The sequence below is a fragment of the Somniosus microcephalus genome, chromosome 20 (assembly GCF_052327205.1).
Source record: "Somniosus microcephalus isolate GS21.2 chromosome 20, FLI_Smic_1.0, whole genome shotgun sequence".
In the NCBI taxonomy this organism is placed as follows: domain Eukaryota; kingdom Metazoa; phylum Chordata; class Chondrichthyes; order Squaliformes; family Somniosidae; genus Somniosus; species Somniosus microcephalus.
In genome coordinates this window covers 66,731,538-66,751,808 of record NC_141006.1, presented here as the reverse complement: position 1 = coordinate 66,751,808, position 20,271 = coordinate 66,731,538, and the positions used below count along the sequence as shown (strand labels likewise).

Below are 20,271 nucleotides of genomic sequence, written 5' to 3'. Positions count from 1 at the left end.
CCTCGTGATGCCAGAACTCTGTGTTAATGTAATCTTGGGCCTGGACTTCCAGTGCCACCACGAAAGTATCACGCTAGCATATGGCGGGTCCCAGCCGCCACTCACAGTCTGTGGCCTATCAACCTTAAAAATCAGCCCGCCCTCTTTATTCGCTAATCTCGCTCCGAACTGTAGGCCCATAGCGACCAAAAGTAGACGGTACAGTCTGGAAGACAGACACTTTATCAAGGCGGAAGTGGACAGACTCCTGCGGGAAGGCATTATTGAATGCAGTACCAGCCCGTGGCGTGCCCAAGTAGTCATAGTTAAAAATAGCGAAAAGAAACGGATGGTAATTGACTACAGCCAGACTGTTAATATTTATACCCAGCTGGACGCCTACCCTTTACCCCGCATATCAGAAATGGTCAACCAGATTGCGCAATACCGAGTCTTCTCGACTATCGACCTCAAATCCGCGTATCACCAGCTCCCCATTAGAACGGAGGACCGCCCATACACCGCCTTTGAGGCGAACGGACGCCTCTACCATTTTCTCAGAGTGCCCTTCGGGGTAACAAATGGGGTCTCGGTCTTCCAACGTGAGATGGACCGCATGGTTGACGAGAATAAACTACAAGCTACCTACCCCTATCTGGACAATGTCACTATCTGCGGGCACAACCAGCAAGACCACGATCTAAATCTTGCGAGATTTTTAAAAACTGCCCTAAAGCTGAATCTAACCTACAACGAAGACAAATGTGTCTTCAACACAACCTGTCTCTGTATCCTCGGCTGTGTGGTGAAAGATGGGGTAAATGGACCGGACCCTGACCGATTACGCCCCCTAAAGGAACTGCCCCTGCCACACAATCCCAAAGCTTTAAAAAGGTGCCTGGGATTCTTTTCGTATTATGCCCAATGGGTGCCCAATTACTCTGATAAGGCCCGACCCCTCATTAAATCGACGTCCTTCCCACTATCAGCTGAAGCTCGGGAGGCTTTCACCAGTATCAAACAGGACATTGAAAGGGCTGCACTGTGTGCAGTGGACGAAAGCATTCCCTTTCAAGTCGAAAGCGATGCGTCAGACTTTGCCTTAGCTGCGACCCTCAATCAGGCTGGGAGACCTGTGGCCTTCTTCTCCCGAACCCTTCAGGGACCTGAAATCAGGCACTCTTCTGTCGAGAAGGAGGCACAGGCTATAGTGGAGGCAGTGCGGCACTGGAGACACTACCTAGCCGGCAAACATTTCACCCTGCTCACCGACCAGCGGTCGGTGGCTTTCATGTTTAATAACAAAGGGGGAAAATCAAGAATGACAAAATACTCAGGTGGAGGATCGAACTATCCACGTTCGACTATGATATTATGTACAGGCCGGGAGCCCTTAATGAACCCCCAGACGCCCTATCGCGGGGAATGTGTGCCAGCATTCATACGGACAAATTACAGGGTCTCCACAACGACCTCTGTCACCCAGGGGTCACCCGACTATACCATTTTATAAAGTCCCGCAATCTGCCCCACTCCATCGAGGAGGTCAGGGCAATGACCAGAGCCTGCCGCATCTGTGCGGAATGCAAGCCTCGTTTCTACAGGCCTGACCGTGCACACCTTATCAAAGCCACACGGCCATTCGAGCGCCTAAGTCTGGACTTCAAGGGACCCCTTCCCTCTGCCGACCGTAACGTATACTTCCTCAATATCATCGATGAATATTCCCGCTTCCCCTTCGCCATTCCCTGCCCAGACATGACCAGTGCCACGGTCATCAAGTGTCTCGGTAATCTATTCTGCATGTTTGGCATGCCGAACTACATACACAGCGATAGGGGGACGTCGTTCATGAGTGACGAACTGCGCCAGTTCTTGCTCTCAAAGGGGATAGCCACTAGCAGAACCACTAGCTACAACCCCCGGGGTAATGGGCAAGTGGAAAGGGAGAATGCTACTGTTTGGAAGACTGTCACGTTAGCCTTAAAGTCAAAAGGTCTTCCGACCTCCCGCTGGCACGAAGTCCTCCCAGACGTGCTCCACTCCATAAGGTCTCTGTTATGTACAGCCACTAACGCTACCCCTCACGAAAAGATGTTCGTTTTCCCCCGGAAATCCACCTCGGGCATATCTCTACCCGCATGGCTGACGTCTCCGGGGACAGTACTATTGCGGAAGCACGTGAGAGGCCATAAAACGGACCCCCTTGTGGAAAAGGTACAGCTCCTCCATGCAAACCCTCAGTACGCCTATATCGAATACTCTGACGGGCGAGAGGACACTGTTTCCATAAAAGACCTCGCTCCCTCGGGGAGCGGAGAGAACGATGAGAGACTACCCGAGGAAGACCTACACTACAAAGAGACAGGACGCCCGGAGGTATCAATACCGAACTTTAACCTGGAGGACACTGCAGATAACCTGGAAGACACTGCGGAGGCCCGGACAGCGGAGGAACCAGAATCCACTCCCCTAGAGGCACCCCAACCGGCTTTGCACCGATCGGCAAAACCTCCTGACAGACTCACTTATACCAACTTTTAAGAAACATCACCCCGCTGGACTAAATCTAAAGAAGGGGTGAATGTAATGAAATCTGTTTGTCTTGATCCTGTATTTTCCTGTATTCGTTTTGCACTCATGTATATTACCCTCCCCCACACGGTGTATAGTTTCACTTCCTCTTTCCTGACTAACCTGGAAGGTTCCAGGTCTTGGCTCTTGGCTCCACCCCTGACTTCTCTTACATAAAGATCCCAGGATCTGTATGGCTCATTCCTGTGAACCAGTCGGCTTGCTGAGATGTTAGCTCTGATCTTAGTGATTAAAAGCCAACTTGTTAAGTCTATAACTTCTAGTTTTGTGGTTATTGAAGGCACATCATAGATAGTTTCCTAGAAGTAAAGGGAATTAAGGGTTACGGGGAGCGGGCAGGAAATTGGACATGAGTCTAGGTTCGGAATGGTCATGGCCCTGTGGGTAGTGCAGCGGGCCCAGGGGCCGTGTAGCCTGGTTCTGCTCCTACTTCTTGTGTTCTAATTCTGTGTTAGATTTCAGGAGATGGTTTTATTCCTGTTCCTGGCTGGGGTGGAGATCGCCTTTACAGAAGGTAAGCACTGTAGAAAATACAGGGACAGAGTGATCTCCTGGACGAGTTTCGATTGCCTAGATGGGTCGGAGAGGAATTTCCCAGATTTTTTTCTCCCAAATTGGCCATTGGGTTTTTTATCTGGTTTTTCGCCTCTCCCGGGAGATCACATGGGTTTGGGTGGGATGGAGAGTGACAGTAGATTTGAGGTTAGGATCAGATCAGCCATGATCTTATTGAATGGTGGAGCGGGGCCGATTGGCCTACTCCTGCTCCTATTTCTTATGTTCTTATGTAAAGTGAAGGAAATTAGGTAATTTGGGTCTTAATTAGGGTTGCCAATTCTGGTTTGTCACATTCCTGGCGATTTAATCACATGACCTCCCATTCAAACAGCCTACTTTCCCCATCTCCAATATTTTTATATCTAATAAATGAAAGTGTTCAAAGAATGTTAAAAAGGCAATTTGTTTTAATGCCCTTATGATTTTTCTCCAGGGTTTGCTCGCAGTAGTGTCGGGGAGATTAATCTTTAATTCCTGGAGACTCCAAGAAAATCCTGGAGGGTTGACAACCCTAGTCCTAATACCAAATAGAGTCAAATAGTTTGCACTCACTGTCGAGGCCTCCCTATGAAGACACTGGAGGGTTGCTGGTGCCCATGGAACTGTATCCAGCATGAATTCACACCAACAGGGACTTAAAAAAAAACCTGTTTACTACACATTCCAAATTATACAGGGCCTTTTATATTAGAGTTCTGATTCAAATTCCAGGGCCTCACTACATCAGTTTTCCATACACTAGTGGCAGACATAGACCCAGGAAACCAGATGTAACAGCAGAAATACTGAAAGCCAGCTCATGGACACTGGGCTCCCAGAAGCCAAATTGAAGCATCTTAAACAACAAGAACCTGGATTTATATAGCGCCTTTAATATAGTAAAACATTCCAAGGCACTTCACAGGTGCATTATCAAACACAATTTGACACCATACCACATAAGGAGATATTAGGACAGGTGACCAAAACTTCGTCAAAGAGGTAGGTTTTAAGGAACGTCTTAAAGGAGGAGAGAGGCGGAGATGTTTAGGGAGGGAATTCCAGCGCTTAGATATAGTAGATTGGGAGACATAAGTACCAGATGTTTTCAGCTAGGCAATAACACTGTTGTTTACTACTCGAGCAGAAGAATTGGGAGTTAATAGGTTAACCATTTGCATATATTGTATCACAACATTGTCACATGTTTGTGCGAGGTCTGTTACGTATACATATGAATTTACAACAATTGATTTTAAGCACTGGGGATGAATGTGCTGACTTGGAGTGATGTTACCTTAAAGCTGCAAGCTCCATTCAATTTCATTCCAACAGTAGCTGAAGCAACTCACATCAACACGACAACAATCAGCAAAAACGTGGTACAAGTGCTGGGATCACTTAAGTAACATCAAAGTGCAATTATCTTGCTGTTAAAGCAATGTAACCTCATTTCCTCAACTCAAAAAAAATCTACTGCTGACCATTCTTCTTCTTAGGCAGTCCCTCAGAACCGAGGATGACTTGCTTCCACATTAAAAATGAGTTCTCAGGTGACTGATGAGTCCAATGCAGGACCTACAGTCTCTGTCACAGGTGGGGCAGACGGTGGTTGAAGGGGCAGGTGGGTGGGGTGCTTGGGTTGACGTACGCTCCTTCCGCTGTTTGCACTTGGCTTTCACTTGCTCCTGGCGAAGAGACTCAAGATATTTGGCGCCTTCCCGGATGCTTCTCCTCCACTTTGTACGGTCTTGGGCCAGGGATTTCCAGGTGTCGGTGGGGATGTTGCACTTTTTCAAGGAGGCTTTGAGGGTGTCCTTGAAGCGTTTCCTCCGCCCACCTGGGGCTCTCTTGCCGTGTCGGAGCTCCAAGTAGAGCGCTTGTTTTGGGAGTCTCGTATCGGGCATGCAGACGATGTGACCCGTTATTCGGAGCTGATCGAGCATGGTCAAAGCTTCAATGCTGGGGATGTTGGCCTGAGCGAGAACACTGACGTTGGTGCACCTATCCTGCCAATGGATTTGCAGGATCTTGCGGCGGCAGCGTTGGTGGTACCTCTCCAGTGCATTGAGGTGCCTGCTGTACATGGTCCATGTCTCTGAGGCATACAGGAGGGCGGGTATTACTACTGCTCTGTAGACGATGAGCTTAGTGCCGGGTTTGAGGTTCCGGTCTTCAAACATTCTCTTCCTCAGCCAACCGAAGGCTGCACTGGCACACTGAAGGCGGTGTTGGACTTAGTCATCGATGTCTGCTCTTGTTGACAGTAGGCTCCTGAGGTATGGAAAGTGGTCCACGTTGTCCAAGGCCTTGTCGTGGATTTTGATAATCTGGGGGCAGTACCGTGCGGCGGGGGCAGGTTGGTCAAGGACCTTTGTCTTACGGATGTTTAGTGTAAGGCCTATGCTCTCGTGCGCTTCGGTGAAGATGTTAACGATGGTTTGGAATTTGACCTGAGTGCGCGCAGACGCAAGCGTCGTCTGCATACTGTAATTCGACGACAGAGGGATGACCTTGGATCTGGATTGGAGGCGACGAAGGTTGAACAGTTTCCCGTTTGTTCTGTAAATTAGCTCCACTCCAGCGGGGAGCTTACCGAGGGTGAGATGGAGCATTGCCACGAGGAAGATCGAGAAGAGCGTTGGTGCGATGACACAGCCTTGCTTGACCTCGGTCCGTACATGAATTGGGTCTGTGGTGGAACCATTGGTCAGGATCACGGCTTGCATGTCGTCGTGAAGCAGGCGGAATATGGTGACAAACTTTTGAGGGCAGCCGAATTTGAGGAGGACACTCCATAATCCCTCACAGTTGCCAGTCTCAAAGGCCTTTGTGAGGCCAAGGAAAGCCCTGTACAGCGGTTGGTGCTGCATTTCTCTTGTAATTGGCACGCGGTGAAGATCGTGTCCATTGTGCCCCTTAGTGGGCGGAATCCGCATTGCGACTCTGGGAGGAGCTCTTCAGCCACTGGGAGAAGGTGATTGAGGAGGATTCTTGCGATGACTTTCCCTGTGGCAGACAGCAGGGAAACTCCTCTGTAATTACCGCAATCGGACTGGTCACCTTTCTTGAAGATGGTCACAATTACGGCGTCCAAGATCCCCTGGCATGCTCTCCTCCTTCCAGATAAGAGAAATGAGTTCATGAATTCGTGCCAGTAGTGCTTCTCCGCACTATTATTAAACAAGAAATCAACCCTCTGTGGATTTCTTTTTACTTTACAATGTTTTTCTCTCACCGACTCCCCACCTCCCAATTTTATCCGATCTCCTGAAAGCACTAACAATTGCTGCAGTGCAGTTTCACAACTGCTAGCAACCCGCAACATCTTGGAAAATTAGCACTGAAGCTATTTATGGCGTCAATGGCCAAGATCAGATAGGATTGAGCCTGGCACCTTTTGGTCTCTGTGGCACAGTACCACACCGCATGGCACGCTTGCCCGTTAAGCTACTGGGGAGCAAGATGTGTGGACTTCTGTCGTCGCAACAAACAATGCTACCTCTTGGAAGGGCCAGATGGCATAAAAGTTAAATTTCCTATCTCATTACTTCAGAGAAATCAAATTCAGTCCAATGCTGTTGAATAGATAGTTTTTGACTAATCCATTATTATTCATATACACTCTATCTGCCACATGTTTCCCAGGACAGCCATGCCCACAAAACATTGGCTCATTACATGCTTCCTTTGTTAATTGTATTGTAGTTGTCCTCATTCCTATGTCGGGATATGGCTGCACCAAGCATGTAAAAACAATTTGGGTAATCTTGGTTCTCCACCCACTTGGGGGGGGGGGGGGGAAAACGTGCCAATTCTCCTTCCGTATAGCAGATTAAAGAGATTCCACTATACTCGTTCCATCCAGATTTAACACGGAATTCTTCTGTGAAGGAGTTTTCTCTCTTCTTTCCTCCTTCTTTGTCCTACTGGCATATAAAGCAGGATATCGATTTACGAGTATATCATTCACTAGAAAAAATGGTGATATTAATCACAGCAGACTGCTAATATATTCGAGGCACTCACTCACATGAGCAGAGTTCGTCTCTTATATCAATGAAGTTAATAACAGGGAGCCGCTATGACTGAAGTTGCTCAGTTGCACTTGCACTCCAAGGGAAGTCAGATACTAGAAATTACATAGGATATTATCGTACTAATGCACTTGTATGAAATTCCTTTGTACAGTGCTAATCTGTTTAAAGTCATATCTAGACTGGGATTAGTTAAAATCGTGGGATTCTGAAACTCAGTTGTAGACTCCCATGTCTACTTTTCAGTAGTCTGATGTTGAATTCACCGAGTTGAAGTGCTAATAATATTCTACTCAAGACATCTTCAACATGCTCTGTAATTATGAAATGACCCATTAATCATTAAATAAGCTGGTAGAACTGTGCTGACCTTGATTATATGGTCTGTGCAATTTGGATAGAATTGATACCTTCAATAAAAAGAAAAGGACTTGCACCTTTCACATCCTCAGGATGTCCCAAAAGGCATCACAGCCAATTAAATACTTTGAAGTGCAGTCACTGTTGTGTAGGTAAACAAGGTAGTCAATATGCACACAGTAAAGTCCCACAAACAGCAATGAGACAAATGACTGGTTAATCTGTCTTCGTGGTGGTGGTTGTGGGACAATGTTGGCCAAGACACCAGGAAAACTTCCTGCTCTTCTTCAAATTGTGCCATGGGATCTTTGACGATCACCTGAACAGGCAGAAGGGGCCTTAAGTTTAACATCTCATTTGAAATATGGCACCTCTAACAATACAATACTCCTTCAGTACTGCACTTTGTCTAATCAGAACAGGTCAGAGTTGGGTATGGTTGAACCCTAGACATACCCAGTGTCTAGGACACATTATAGTTCTGTTTTCCTGCCCAAATATTTCTAACCTAAAGATCATTTATAGTAAATATACACTAAGTAAGCTCCAATTTCTGTCTCTCGCATATTCACCACAGCACTGCGTTTTTACATTAAAGTCACACAATCTTTTTTCAACTTTCTTCTCTTCAAGATAGTGAACTTTGCTGGGGTTGAACTCGGCCCAAGTGACCATTCTTCATGTGTGAGCCTAGACATTAAGTATCGGCAAGCTATTCAACCATAAAGAACGCAAGAGCCAAGCCTGATCGTATCCTCACCCTGACATCCACACCGAACACTTTCTAGCATGCATCAGTGGATGTCAATCAGGATTAGAAACCCCGTCTAATTTTCACTTCTCTAATTCAGAAGCACTGGGGCCAATTGTAGTTCCCCCACTGCCAGAGATCAATACCGACTTGGAATCAAACCTGGTACATTCCTATTGTAAGACTCAGTCCCATCATTGGGGTTTAGAGAAAGATAGATAGAAAGAGAAAGAGCATTTTGCTTCTCTGTGCAGTCAATTGGGAACTGTGAATTATTTTTTTTCATGTCCTAAGATATTACCAAATAGTGAAGTTGGTAGCATTCTCACCTGAGTTAGAAAGTTGTGGGTTCAAGCCCCAGTCCAGAATGTGAGCACATAATCTTGCCAAAAATTTCAGTGCAGCACTTAAGAAGTGCTTGCATTGTTATCTTTCGGGTGAGATAATCTGAAGCCCTGTCTGCCTGCTCAGGTGGAAACTAAAGAGCAGAGAATTCATCTGGTGCTCTGATCAACATTCCTTTTCAACCAATACCACCACAAAAAAAAATGAACTAACCATTCATCTCATTTAAAATAACAACAGAAAATGCTGGAAAAACTCAGCAGGCCAGGCAACATCTGTGGAGAGAAATAGAGTCAACGTTTCAGGTCGAAACCCTTTGTCAAGACTGAAGGGAAATGATCAGATTAAAAGATCAGTTTGGGGGCTGGGAGAGAACAAAAGAGAAGTGAAGAGACATTAAGAGGTATTCAAAATGAGACGAGATGGTGATAGGACTAGTGGAGACAAAAGACAGCTCTAGATTAGGTGTGAAATGCTGGCAGAATAGGAGCCAGCTGCCATGTGGAAGAGAAAAAAAAAGGGGGGGGCCAAAACAAAGGTGTGGATGAAAAATAAGTAAAAATGTAATGGGGGCCGAGGTTATGATCTGAAATTGTTGAACTCGATAAGAGAGTTCGGAAGGCTGTAAAGTGCCTAATCGGAAGATAAGGTGCTGTTCCTCGAGCTTATGCTGAGCTTCTATGGAACAATGCAAGAGCCCGAGTACGGTGAGGTCTGAGTGGGAATGGGGCGGTGAATTAAAATGACAGGCGACCGGAGGCTCGGGGTCCCCCTTACAGACTGAACGGAGGTGCTCCGCAAAGCGGTCACCCAATCTGCGTTTGGTCTCCCCAATGTAGAGGAGACCACATCGTGAGCAGCGAATACAGTATACTAGATTGCAAGAAGTACAAGTAAATCGCTGTTTCACCTGGAAGGGGTGTTTGGGGCCCTGGACAGTGGGAAGGGGGGGGAAGTATAAGGGCAGGTGTTGCATCTCCTGCGCTTGCATGGGAAGGTGCCGGGCGAAGAGGAAGGGGTGCTGGGGGTGATAGAGGAGTGGACTAGGGTGTCTCGGAGGGAGCGGTCCCTATGGAATGCTGAAAGGGGAGGGGAAGATGCATTTGGTGGTGGGATCACGTTGGAGGTGGCGGAAGATGATCCATTGAATGTGGAGGCTGGTGGGGTGAAAGGTGAGGACAAGGGGAACCCTATCGTGGTTCCGGGAGGGAGGGGCAGGGGTGAGGGAAGAAGTGTGGGAGATAGAACGGACACGGTCGAGGGCCGTGTCAACCACGGTAGAGGGGAATCCTCGGTTGAGGAAAAGGAAGACATGTCGGAAGCACTGGTGTGGAAGGTGGCATCATCAGAGCAGATGCGGCGGAGACGGAGAAAGGAATAGAGTCCTTACAGGAGGCGGGGTGGGAGGAAGTGTAGTCCATCTCATTTGCTGTTTCTAGTACCCTTGCCCTGCACAAATTCACTGCCACATTTGCCCATATAACTGTGACTGATTGTTATATGGGCAAGCACAAGCACCCCACCCATCCGCCCCTTCAACCACCGTCTGCCGCACCTGTGACAGGGACTGTAGGTCCCGCATTGGACTTATCAGTCACCCGAGAACTCATTTTTAGCGTGGAAGCAAATAATCTTCAGTTCCATGGGACTGCGAGAGAGAGAGAGACTGATTGTGAAATAATTTGAGGTATCCTGAGGACCTAATAAGGCACTAGACAAATGGAAGTTCTTTCTTTCACTTCGTCATGGAAGAATTGACCTGTGTGTTGAGAATGCCACCATGACACCTTATTGAGATAATCAGCCAAACAAGACGTGGGATTGGGGAGGAAGTCAAGAGGGTGCATTTTCAACATAATAGTACCTACACATAGCATTAAAGTGTTTTTATAAAATTAGTCCGTGAGAAAACTGGGACCATATAACCACACAAATAAAGCTCTACCTCACAATTTGTTCCCAAAAGAAACATAATTTAAAAAAAAATGGAATTGTACACTTGAAAGCCTTTTGAAAAATACATCAATATTGTAATAAAACACTAAACAATTCAATCAATCAATCAACTTTATTGTCATTGTTAGTGCACAAGTGCAGTACAACGAAATGTAGGCTTGCGGCTCCCGAGAGTGTACATTTAGATTAAGACATTTAAACATTCAACATACATTTGGCTTGTAATACATTAACATAAACATAATAAAGTGCATTGGCAGATGTGCAGGCTTTAGAGTTTATTTGTGGAGTTCAGTAGGATGACAGCCCTGGGAAAGAAGCTGTTCCTAAATCTGGTCGTTCGGGTGCGAATGCATCTGTAGCATCTCCCAGATGGCTTCAATACAGTCATGAAAACATAACACTATCTAGCTGAAAGTATATACCTCAAGTATTTTTCAGGTCAAGTACAATTTCTTTGTGATTGTGAAACAGCACTCCAGAATGGTCATGAATCACTATTGATACAAAACTTTATGGGTGAAGCAATTCCCGTTGATGCACTTGAATCAATCATGTCAAGTAGCCCTGGGTCTCACTTGTCAACTGTGGCTCAGTAGGTAGCACACTTGCCTCGGAGTCAGAAGGTTGAGGGTTCAAGTCCCACTCCAAAGACTTAAGCACATAAATCTGGGCTGACACTCCAGTGCAGTGCTGAGGGAGTGCTGCATTATCAGAGATGCCGTCTTTCGAATGAGACGTTAAACCGAGGCCCTGTCTGCTCTCTCAGGTAGCACTATTTTGAAGAAGAGCAGAAGAGTTACCCCGGTGTCCTGGCCAATATTTATCCCTCAGTCAACATAACAAAAAAACAGATTATCTGGTCATTATCACATTGCTGTTTGTGGGAGCTTGCTGTATGCAAATTGGCTGCTGCGTTTCCCACATTACAACAGTGACTACACTCCAAAAGTACTTAATTGGCTGTAAAGCGCTTTGAGACGTCCAAGGGTCGTGAAAGGCACTATATAAATGCAAGTCTTTTTTTCTTTGTATCCAACAGTATCTGGGCCCTCTCTCAAAGAATAATTATGTGGTTTAATTTAAAGGTATTGTAAACTAACAGCAATCATTCTTTCTTCATATTAAACAATGTTCAGGCTCAATTAAATTAGAAATGACTAGGGTCTTATTCTAATAAAATCACACTAAGTAATAAAGAGCCTATTACTCCCATAGACATGTTATGAACTAGACAGGTATACTTTACCTACATTTTCCTCCCTCCTCTTCCGAAGGTCTTGACTCTTGCTGGAGTACACAGTGATGAACCGGTGGCGGGGTGGGGTATTTTTGCATTTTATTTTTATATGACTTCAGGCAGACAGGGTAGGACTTTAGCCAGCTGCATCACTAACCACAACATATTGCTTCTGTGACAAGGGTGACCAATACATGGCTGCATAGTCAGACTTGAGGCAGGAGGAGATGTCTTTGCTGAATAGATTCTCTCTCTTTGTTTAGGTCAACACCTCTGCTCAGAAATTAAGTGAAAAGTTGTTTGATGGCTAGGACTGTTTTTGTGATATGCTCACATATGCAGGTTAACAGGCTATGAAATAGACAAACGATACAATAGCAAAATACTGTGGGCGCTGGAATCCGAAACAAAAACAGAAAATACTGGAAACACACAGCAGGCCAGGCAGCAATCCGTGGAGAGAGAAACAGAGTTAACGTGTCAGGTCTCTGACTCTTTCCGACGCGGTTTTGGCTCACAGCGCCCCAAGAGGGACGTGGGGCGATTCCAGTAGCGCCCCATCTCGCTCTCGGGGCGCTACCTGGGAAAATCGGCTGCGGGGGCACTAACTTTTTTGGGGAACTCCAGGGTTTGGAATCGTAAGTCATCCATGTTTAATTTTGCATCATGAAAAATGGTTTCATCTGGAAGTCCTTTGGATATCAAGCTGTGGAAGAAATGTGCATTGAAAAGGAATTTTAATCTCTTGTGGGACTAATCTATCTTTATTGATTTAAAGGTTGTACTTTCAGAAATAGCATCTCTTATTGGTTCTGTATTTTTCCATCTGTTGGAAATTTCAGGTCTTCACTAGGTGCTTTCTCACATTTGACATCACCGTAAACAGTCCATTCTTTCCCATAGTCAGGAGTTCATGTTTATTGCCTCATATCTAGTTATATTATACCATGACCCAGGAGTCATAACAATGAAATCGCTCGGTGTGTGTACTGGATACTTTAATCTTATTAGGTACCATTTCATACATTTTTATCTTCCAGAAGATGGACTGATGAACATTCGAGTGAGATGAGGCTAATTGTAAACCAACAAGCTCATTTATTTTACGTATCATGGGGGTAATTTTAACTTTTATCCTAGGGAAAAACAGTTGATAGCAAATGGGTAGCCCGTTTTACACTCCGCCTGAAATGCTTTTCCACTGAAGTCAAAGGAAATCGAGTGAGGTGTAAAATGGGCTGCCGATTTGCTATCTTCCATTCTTTGCTTATGATAAAAGTTACATTTATGTACCCGCCCCCCCAATGTGAATGAACAGAAGAACGTTTACAGTGAATTTTAATCTTTTTCATAATCTCTTTGCAAGATGGAAAATAACAATGCAAACCACACTATTCCTGTTGGTGGTTAAAATTCTTATACTGACAAAGGCAACATGAGGAAAAACTTTTTTTCTGCAGCGAGTGGTTAGGATCTGAAATGCACTGCCTGAAAGGGCGGTGGAGGCATATTCAATCGTGGCTTTCAAAAGGGAATTGGATAAGTACCTGAACGAAAAAATTTTTGCATGGCTACGGGGAAAGGGCAGGGGAGTGGGACTAGCTGAAGTACTCTTGCAGAGCGCCGGCACGGGCTCAATGGGCTGAACGGCCTCCTTTTGTGCTGTAACAATTCTATCATTCTATGACTAGCAAGTTTCTAAAACTAGTTGATTTGCAGCATCCGGAGGACTTGAAAAGGCACTAGATAAATACAAGTTCTTTCATTCACTTCATCATGGTGGATCTTCCCTAAACTTAAGGAGAGAGTTCTCTCCCATTGTGTCTATCGTTTACTCCAGATTTCAGCAGACAAGAAACCAAAGACTTGACATGTAACCATCCCCCAGATCTGTGCATCAGGGGCTTGGCCAGTTTTAGCTGCCAATCAAAACTACTCTCCCCTCCCTATGCGAGAGTCATGGCAAACGGGTCCGGGCTGCTGCCTAAAATGAACTTACGTGGATAGGGCTTGTTAAGCCCGCCCTGCGTGTTTCCCGGCACAATTAGAGGAAGCAGGTCTGGTGACGTCATTCCTTAAAGGGACCATGGCCAACTTTCTTTTGACATTTGTGCTGTCAGTGTTCTACAGCACTGAAGTGCTGCAAACACTGACAAGCACTGCAGAGGCAGAGGGCTGCACCCAGGTTCTCCCATGACTCCCTCCAGAGCACGCAGGGAGGTCCTCTTCCCTTTTGATGGGCGGAAGAGACCTCCCCAAGAGACCAAAACAGCCTGGTTGCACATTGCACAGGAGGGCACAAGCAGGGATGTGTTCAGGAGGACCTGGGTGCAGTGGCACAAATGTTTCAACGATCTCATTAGATCACGAAACATTAATACAAAACCACTCAACCTCATCCTGCTGTGCCTCTCATCACATCCCCATCACTCTGCCTTCCCTACCCTACTCCTGCACATCCTTACTCACACCAACTTACCTTGTACCTCCACCCATCCCTCTCCAGCTACATTGTCACATCCTCATCTCACTAGCTACCCCACACACCCACCCTCATCTTAGTGCACCATACCAACTAACAACACACAAAGGTAGCCACTTGGGTGTTTTATCCAGTGTTTATGTAAACAATGCTGGTCCATGCTGCGCCACTCCTGGGCCTTGACCTTGCTGCTAGGCTCGTCCTCGCTCCTGGGTTCCGGCCTCAGACATAAATGATGTTGTCTCTCACAGGATCAAATTAGCACTGATATTAGATGCCCCACCGATTATCAAAATCCACGACAAGGCCTTGGACAATGTGGACCACTTTCCATACCTCGGGAGCCTACTGTCAACAAGGGCAGACGTCGATGACGAAGTCCAACACCGCCTTCAGTGTGCCAGCGCAGCCTTCGGTCGCCTGAGGAAGAGAGTGTTTGAAGACCAGGGCCTCAAACCCGGCACTAAGCTCATCGTCTACAGAGCAGAAGTGATACCCGCCCTGCTGTATGCCTCAGAGACATGGACCATGTACAGCAGGCACCTCAAAGCACTGGAGAGGTACCACCAATGCTGCTTCCGCAAGATCCTGCAATTCCATTGGCAGGATAGGCGCACCAACATCAGTGTTCTCGCTCAGGCCAACATCGAAGCTTTGAACAGGCTCGATCAGCTCCAATGGGCAGGTCACATCGTCCGCATGCCCGATACGAGACTCCCAAAACAAGCACTCTACTCGGAACTCCAACATGGCGAGAGAGCCCCAGGTGGGCAGAGGAAACGCTTCAAGGACACCCTCAAAGCCTCCTTGAAAAAGTGCAACATCCCCACTGACACCTGGGAATCCCTGGCTCAAGACCGCACAAAGTGGAGGAGAAGCATCCGGGAAGGTGCCAAACACCTCGAGTCTCTTCACCAGGAGCAAGCGGAAGCCAAGCGCAAGCAGCGCATGTCAACCCAAGCACCCCACCCGCCCCTTCAACCACCGTCTGCCCCACCTGTGACAGAGACTGTAGGTCCCGCATTGGACTCATCAGTCACCTGAGAACTCATTTTTAATGTGGAAACAAGTCATCCTTGGTTCCGAGGAACTGCCTAAGAAGATGTAGAGTTTCTATTAATGTGCTGTCAAACATTGAAATCTTTATTTTCAACACTTTCCGGTCTTGGACAGATTTGTGTGCACCTTTGGAAGTGGTTTAGTGAGTTGCAGTGACTGGTGAGACATAACAGGTACCCCCCGCAATGGTGATGAGTGTGAAAGGAATGACTTGGTCACTGCAGGAATACCTTATGGTGTTGGCGGTGCCAACCTGGCGCATCATGTGGCAGCCAGGGTGTGCAGCGTAAAGTTAAGTAAATCTGGCCATGATGAGGCCATCCCTAGTCTCCCAGGCAGCAATGTGCTCGGGTGCTGATGCCCTCTGTCCTGTGCAGCATCAGGTGATTGCGGAGAAGGTTAGTGTTGTTGTTGGTGCTGCTGGTGTGCCTAGTGCTGTTGATGTTGGGGCTCATCGTGTTTCGATTCTGAGGACCAAGGTGAGACAGTATAAATGGCACCCATGCTGATGGAATAGATGGCAGGTGAAGTACAGATGACAGAAGCAATCCGTTAATGATGAGAGAGGCAATGAGGTGAGACTGGATGGAGACTTTCAGCCTGCTGATTCTGTTGTGGAAATGCAGTGATGAACAGCTTGTGGCTGAGGAAAGTGATCTCTGTCAGGTGGGAGCTTTTACTATATGATGCACTATCAACAACACCAAAGACTACGAGTTGAACTTATACGAAGTAGGCTTTTATTGACTAAGAACTGGAGCATGCCTCTGCTAGTGGATCCATCCTAAGAGCTCCCGGGGGAAGGGTGGCGAGTCACCTTTATACCCGGGCTTAGGGGTGGAGCCGGGGCGGAGACATGCCCGGACCTGTACAAAGTTAACAGTGGTTTACCACACAGACATGTACAGAGTTAGCAGTGGTTTACCACACTGTACATTTGAAGTTGTCAAGTAATCAGTTGGAGCAATGGCCACTGAACTCCCGCCTCAGGTTGACAGACGTGGTCACCGAACAGCGTGGCTCCCGTGGCCATGAAGTTAAAAGTTAAAAAGTATGGTAAAAAAGCCTGTTAAGGGTCTGGTAAGTACATTATTAGTTTAATTGGGTCGCCCACCGCTGCCCGTCGGGTCTGCTCAGCGCTGACAGACCAGACATTGAGAAAGGCACGTTGCGGCAGGTTGACAGCAGGATCTTGACCCGGTAAAAAAAAACTTTCCCACCAGGCCAGCCACCGATCCTGTCCGCTGACACCCCGGAAAATTGCAGCCACCTAACATTCCTGCTGAGCTCAAATAAATGAGGCCATCACAACAACGATCAGCCATGATCTTATGGAATGGCGGAGCAAGCTCGAAGGACCAAATGGCCTACTCCTGCTCCTATTTCTTATGTTCTTACATTGGACCAAATTTCCTTTCTGGGTTGTGCTAATAAACCTCTTTGTCTCAGCCTGATTTGGTATGCGAGAAACACCATTGTGGACATAGATACTCTGCATTTCCAGTCTGTGCATCTTCTGAGGATTTAATCCCTTGAGTCAAATTTAAACTTAGTTGCTGGATCTTAACATAAAATTATTCAAAATTCTTTCTAGCTCAAATAGACAAAAATCTGGAAATGTAACAGTGAATAAATCTGACTACTAATTTTAGTCTGTACCTTTAGTCTGATGTTGTGGTGTTGTCGGTCTTTTGAAAGGAACAAGGAAAGCATGGTGGGCACCTCACATGATCGCCAGCAACCAATAGTGCAATTGCTAATTCTTGGCATACTATCTCAGACATGTCAGTTTTAAGTGAGCAGGTTTGAATTCATAGGATTTTAGGAAACTACCTTTTGTTATGAAAAGACAAAAAATGTTGGGAGGAGGCCTGAACTGTAAAATATGACTCCCTTGGGTTCTAACAGTATTCCAGTATGTTACCCGAATAGCCAGTCATTAATGTGTGTGCTCATAGAGCACGCTACACTGATTACAAGTAATATAGATAAAGTCGACTGATTCTGCCCTCACCTGATAATTTGTGGCCAACTCCTTTAAACGGAAAATAGCTTTAATTTTGTTCACTGAATATGAACAAAACCCTTCCAAGCTCACTGTACCCCTTGGTAGTAAACTAGCTGACAGCTAGTCATCACACACCATTACAGCCAGCAGCACAATGATGGTTAACTGCTTTTCATCAGTCAATTTAATCTGAACGTTACTCAGAACATTTAGAGATTTGACAGTCAGACATGCCTTGCTGAATGCAGGTATAATGACATTGCACCAGATAAATATCAGAAACAAACTGACTGTTGTATATAGCAGTTTGCATTGCACTACTAAATACAGTCATACTGATAATGGCTGATATCCTAGAAATCTTATGTTCTTTATTCCAGATTTATTCAAGAGCTGTTCAATCTGCTGGAAAGGGTAGGGAACATTGTTAACTTTGGCAGCTTGATCTGTTCTATCCATTCGATTTTATTCTTATATGGTTTGTAAATGTTGGGACACTAGAATGGAAGAGTTAGGGTAATAGCTTTTAGCCACCATTCCCCATAATCTGGACTCTTTCTCTTTACTTCTCCACCTGACCATCTCTCCTCACTTTCAATAGCCTCCTCAAAACCTCGCTCTTCAACAGCACCTTTGACCATCTCCTGTAACTTCTCTCCCAAATCCTGCTCGGTGTCCTCTGATCTCTTGTAAAGTGCTTTGGGACATTTGATATGTGAAAGCTATCATATGCATGTTGTTTTTTTAATTGACATGAAAGATTGGGAAGGTTAGGCTAGCAGAAAGATGAACTTTAATGGGCCGAATGGCAATTCTGGGTTTTGACTCGTCTTAATTGCTGATGCATATATCCCTATTTTTTTTAATATTATATATAATATATATATATATATATATATATATATATATAAAAAAGTATCTTATTTTTCTCTCTATCAAATGACCAACCTCCATGGGGAAGTGGGAGGGAAGGTAAGAAGGGTCTCTTTGGAGTCAAGATGGCTTCAAAATGATACACATGAAGAAGAAAGATTACAACCAGGTCAACCATTTGTGGCAGATCCAGTACGCGAGCCAGGAAGGTCCACAGTACTGCAGGCATTGCCTGTAATTGACTGACCAGCGCAGCTCATTAATGGAACCTGCAGGGGTAGACCGGTCATTAGAAACTCAGATTCTTCTCACTCAACCCCACATAACCCTGTTAAGACAATACCCTAACAGGTAGGGTAGTGCTGGTTGACTAGGAGCAGGACGCTCACTAGTGCTCTATGCAAGTAAGCTACATCATTTTTAACTGGCTAAACTTCAATCATCTCCCTGCATTCCCTTTGAGGGGGGGGGGGGGGGCTCCAGATTTGGTTGTTGCAAACTTCTGTCCAAGGTCACTCCAAAAGGCAGTACAGGTAGTTCAAAAAGTTGCTAATTGTTAAATGTTTTGGACTGAAAAAGTGTTGTGAAAGCAGTAACCTTCTTTGTGAAGGAGCTCCTAGAGTACTAAACATTTCACGCAAATGAAAGGAGTGATTTTCCATTGAAAATCATGGACAAAAAAATCAGCGGCAACACATCTGTGAATTCCCGATATGGGTAACCAGTTGACCAACTGAGCAGGCTCAGAAAAATGGTCCTTTAGAATTACAGCACAGAAACAGGCCATCTAGTCCATCACATCAGTGCTGGTGGATGGTAAGAAATGATTTCAAGAGTACTCTGCATGTACACACTTTTAGCAGAGGGAAGGGTTTTGAAGAAGGGTCAAACCCGAAACGTCAACTCAAATTTCTCTCCACGGATGTTGCCTGACTTGCTGAGTTTTTCCAGCATTTTCTGTTGTTATGAAGGGTTACCTACTCTGCTGACAGTCAACACAACCCCAGTTTATCAATTAATTCACTTGTCTAGTGTGAGCAAAACTTGACCCCACTCAGATCACGGCTAGGTTTCTCCAGTAACTGATGCTCCAACTCACTCCTTAGCAACTGAAACCGGTTTTTTGATGATGTTTCACCAGCACGTTTCTCCCTTTTCCCTTCTGAAGTGTGTGACTCATGATGGGGACAGGTCCACAGGCAGCAGCAGCCCTCCTGTTACATCACTCCCATGACTATTTATGATGTGCAAACTAGACCCACGAGAGCACCTTGGATCGTTACGCGGGATCCTGAAATGACCACTTTTCACTGGATAGCAATTAAGAATAGTATCCTAGCAGTCTTTTCCCCATCATCATAGGCTAAGCACACTGTGGTCAATTGTAGCACACCCACAGCCACCAGTTCCAAGCCACGGTCAGCTAATAGCACAGACCAAAGATCGAACTTGGGACCTTTATAGCTCAGTTTATATAGTGCCTCCACAACCTCAGGAGTTTGCTTTTGAAGTGTAGGCACTGTTATTTGCATGCAAATGCAGCAGTAATTTGTGCACAAACAAAAAGATAAACAATCAGTTAATCTGAGTTAATGGAGTGTTGCTTGAGGGATAAATGCTGGTCAGAACACTAGGAGAATTCATAGAAACATAGAAGATAGGAGCAGGAGTAGGCCATTCGGCCCCTCGAGCCTGCTCCGCCATTCAATGCGATCATGGCTGATCATCCAAATTCAGTACCCGGTCCCTGCTTTCTCCCCATACCCCTTGATCCCTTTAGCCTTAAGAAATATATCTAACTCCTTCTTGAATATATTTAATGCATTGGCCTCTACTGCCTTCTGTGGTAGAGAATTCCACAGGTTCACCACTCTCTGGGTGAAGAAATTCCTCCTCATCTCTGTCCTAAATGGCTTACTCCTTATCCTTAGACTGTGACCCCTGGTTCTGGACTCCCCGACCATCGGGAACATCCTTCCTGCATCTAGTCTGTCCAGTCCTGTCAGAATTTTATAAGTTTCAATGAGATCCCCTCTCATTCTTCTAAAC

At 45.8% G+C, this 20,271-nt stretch overlaps 1 protein-coding gene across 7 annotated transcripts in view; it reads right to left on the bottom strand.

The window, feature by feature from the left end:
- Window positions 1–20,271, bottom strand: part of ptprub (protein tyrosine phosphatase receptor type Ub) — a 1,172,978-nt gene that overhangs the window by 768,159 nt on the left and 384,548 nt on the right. The gene's annotated exons all lie outside the window — the stretch shown is intronic.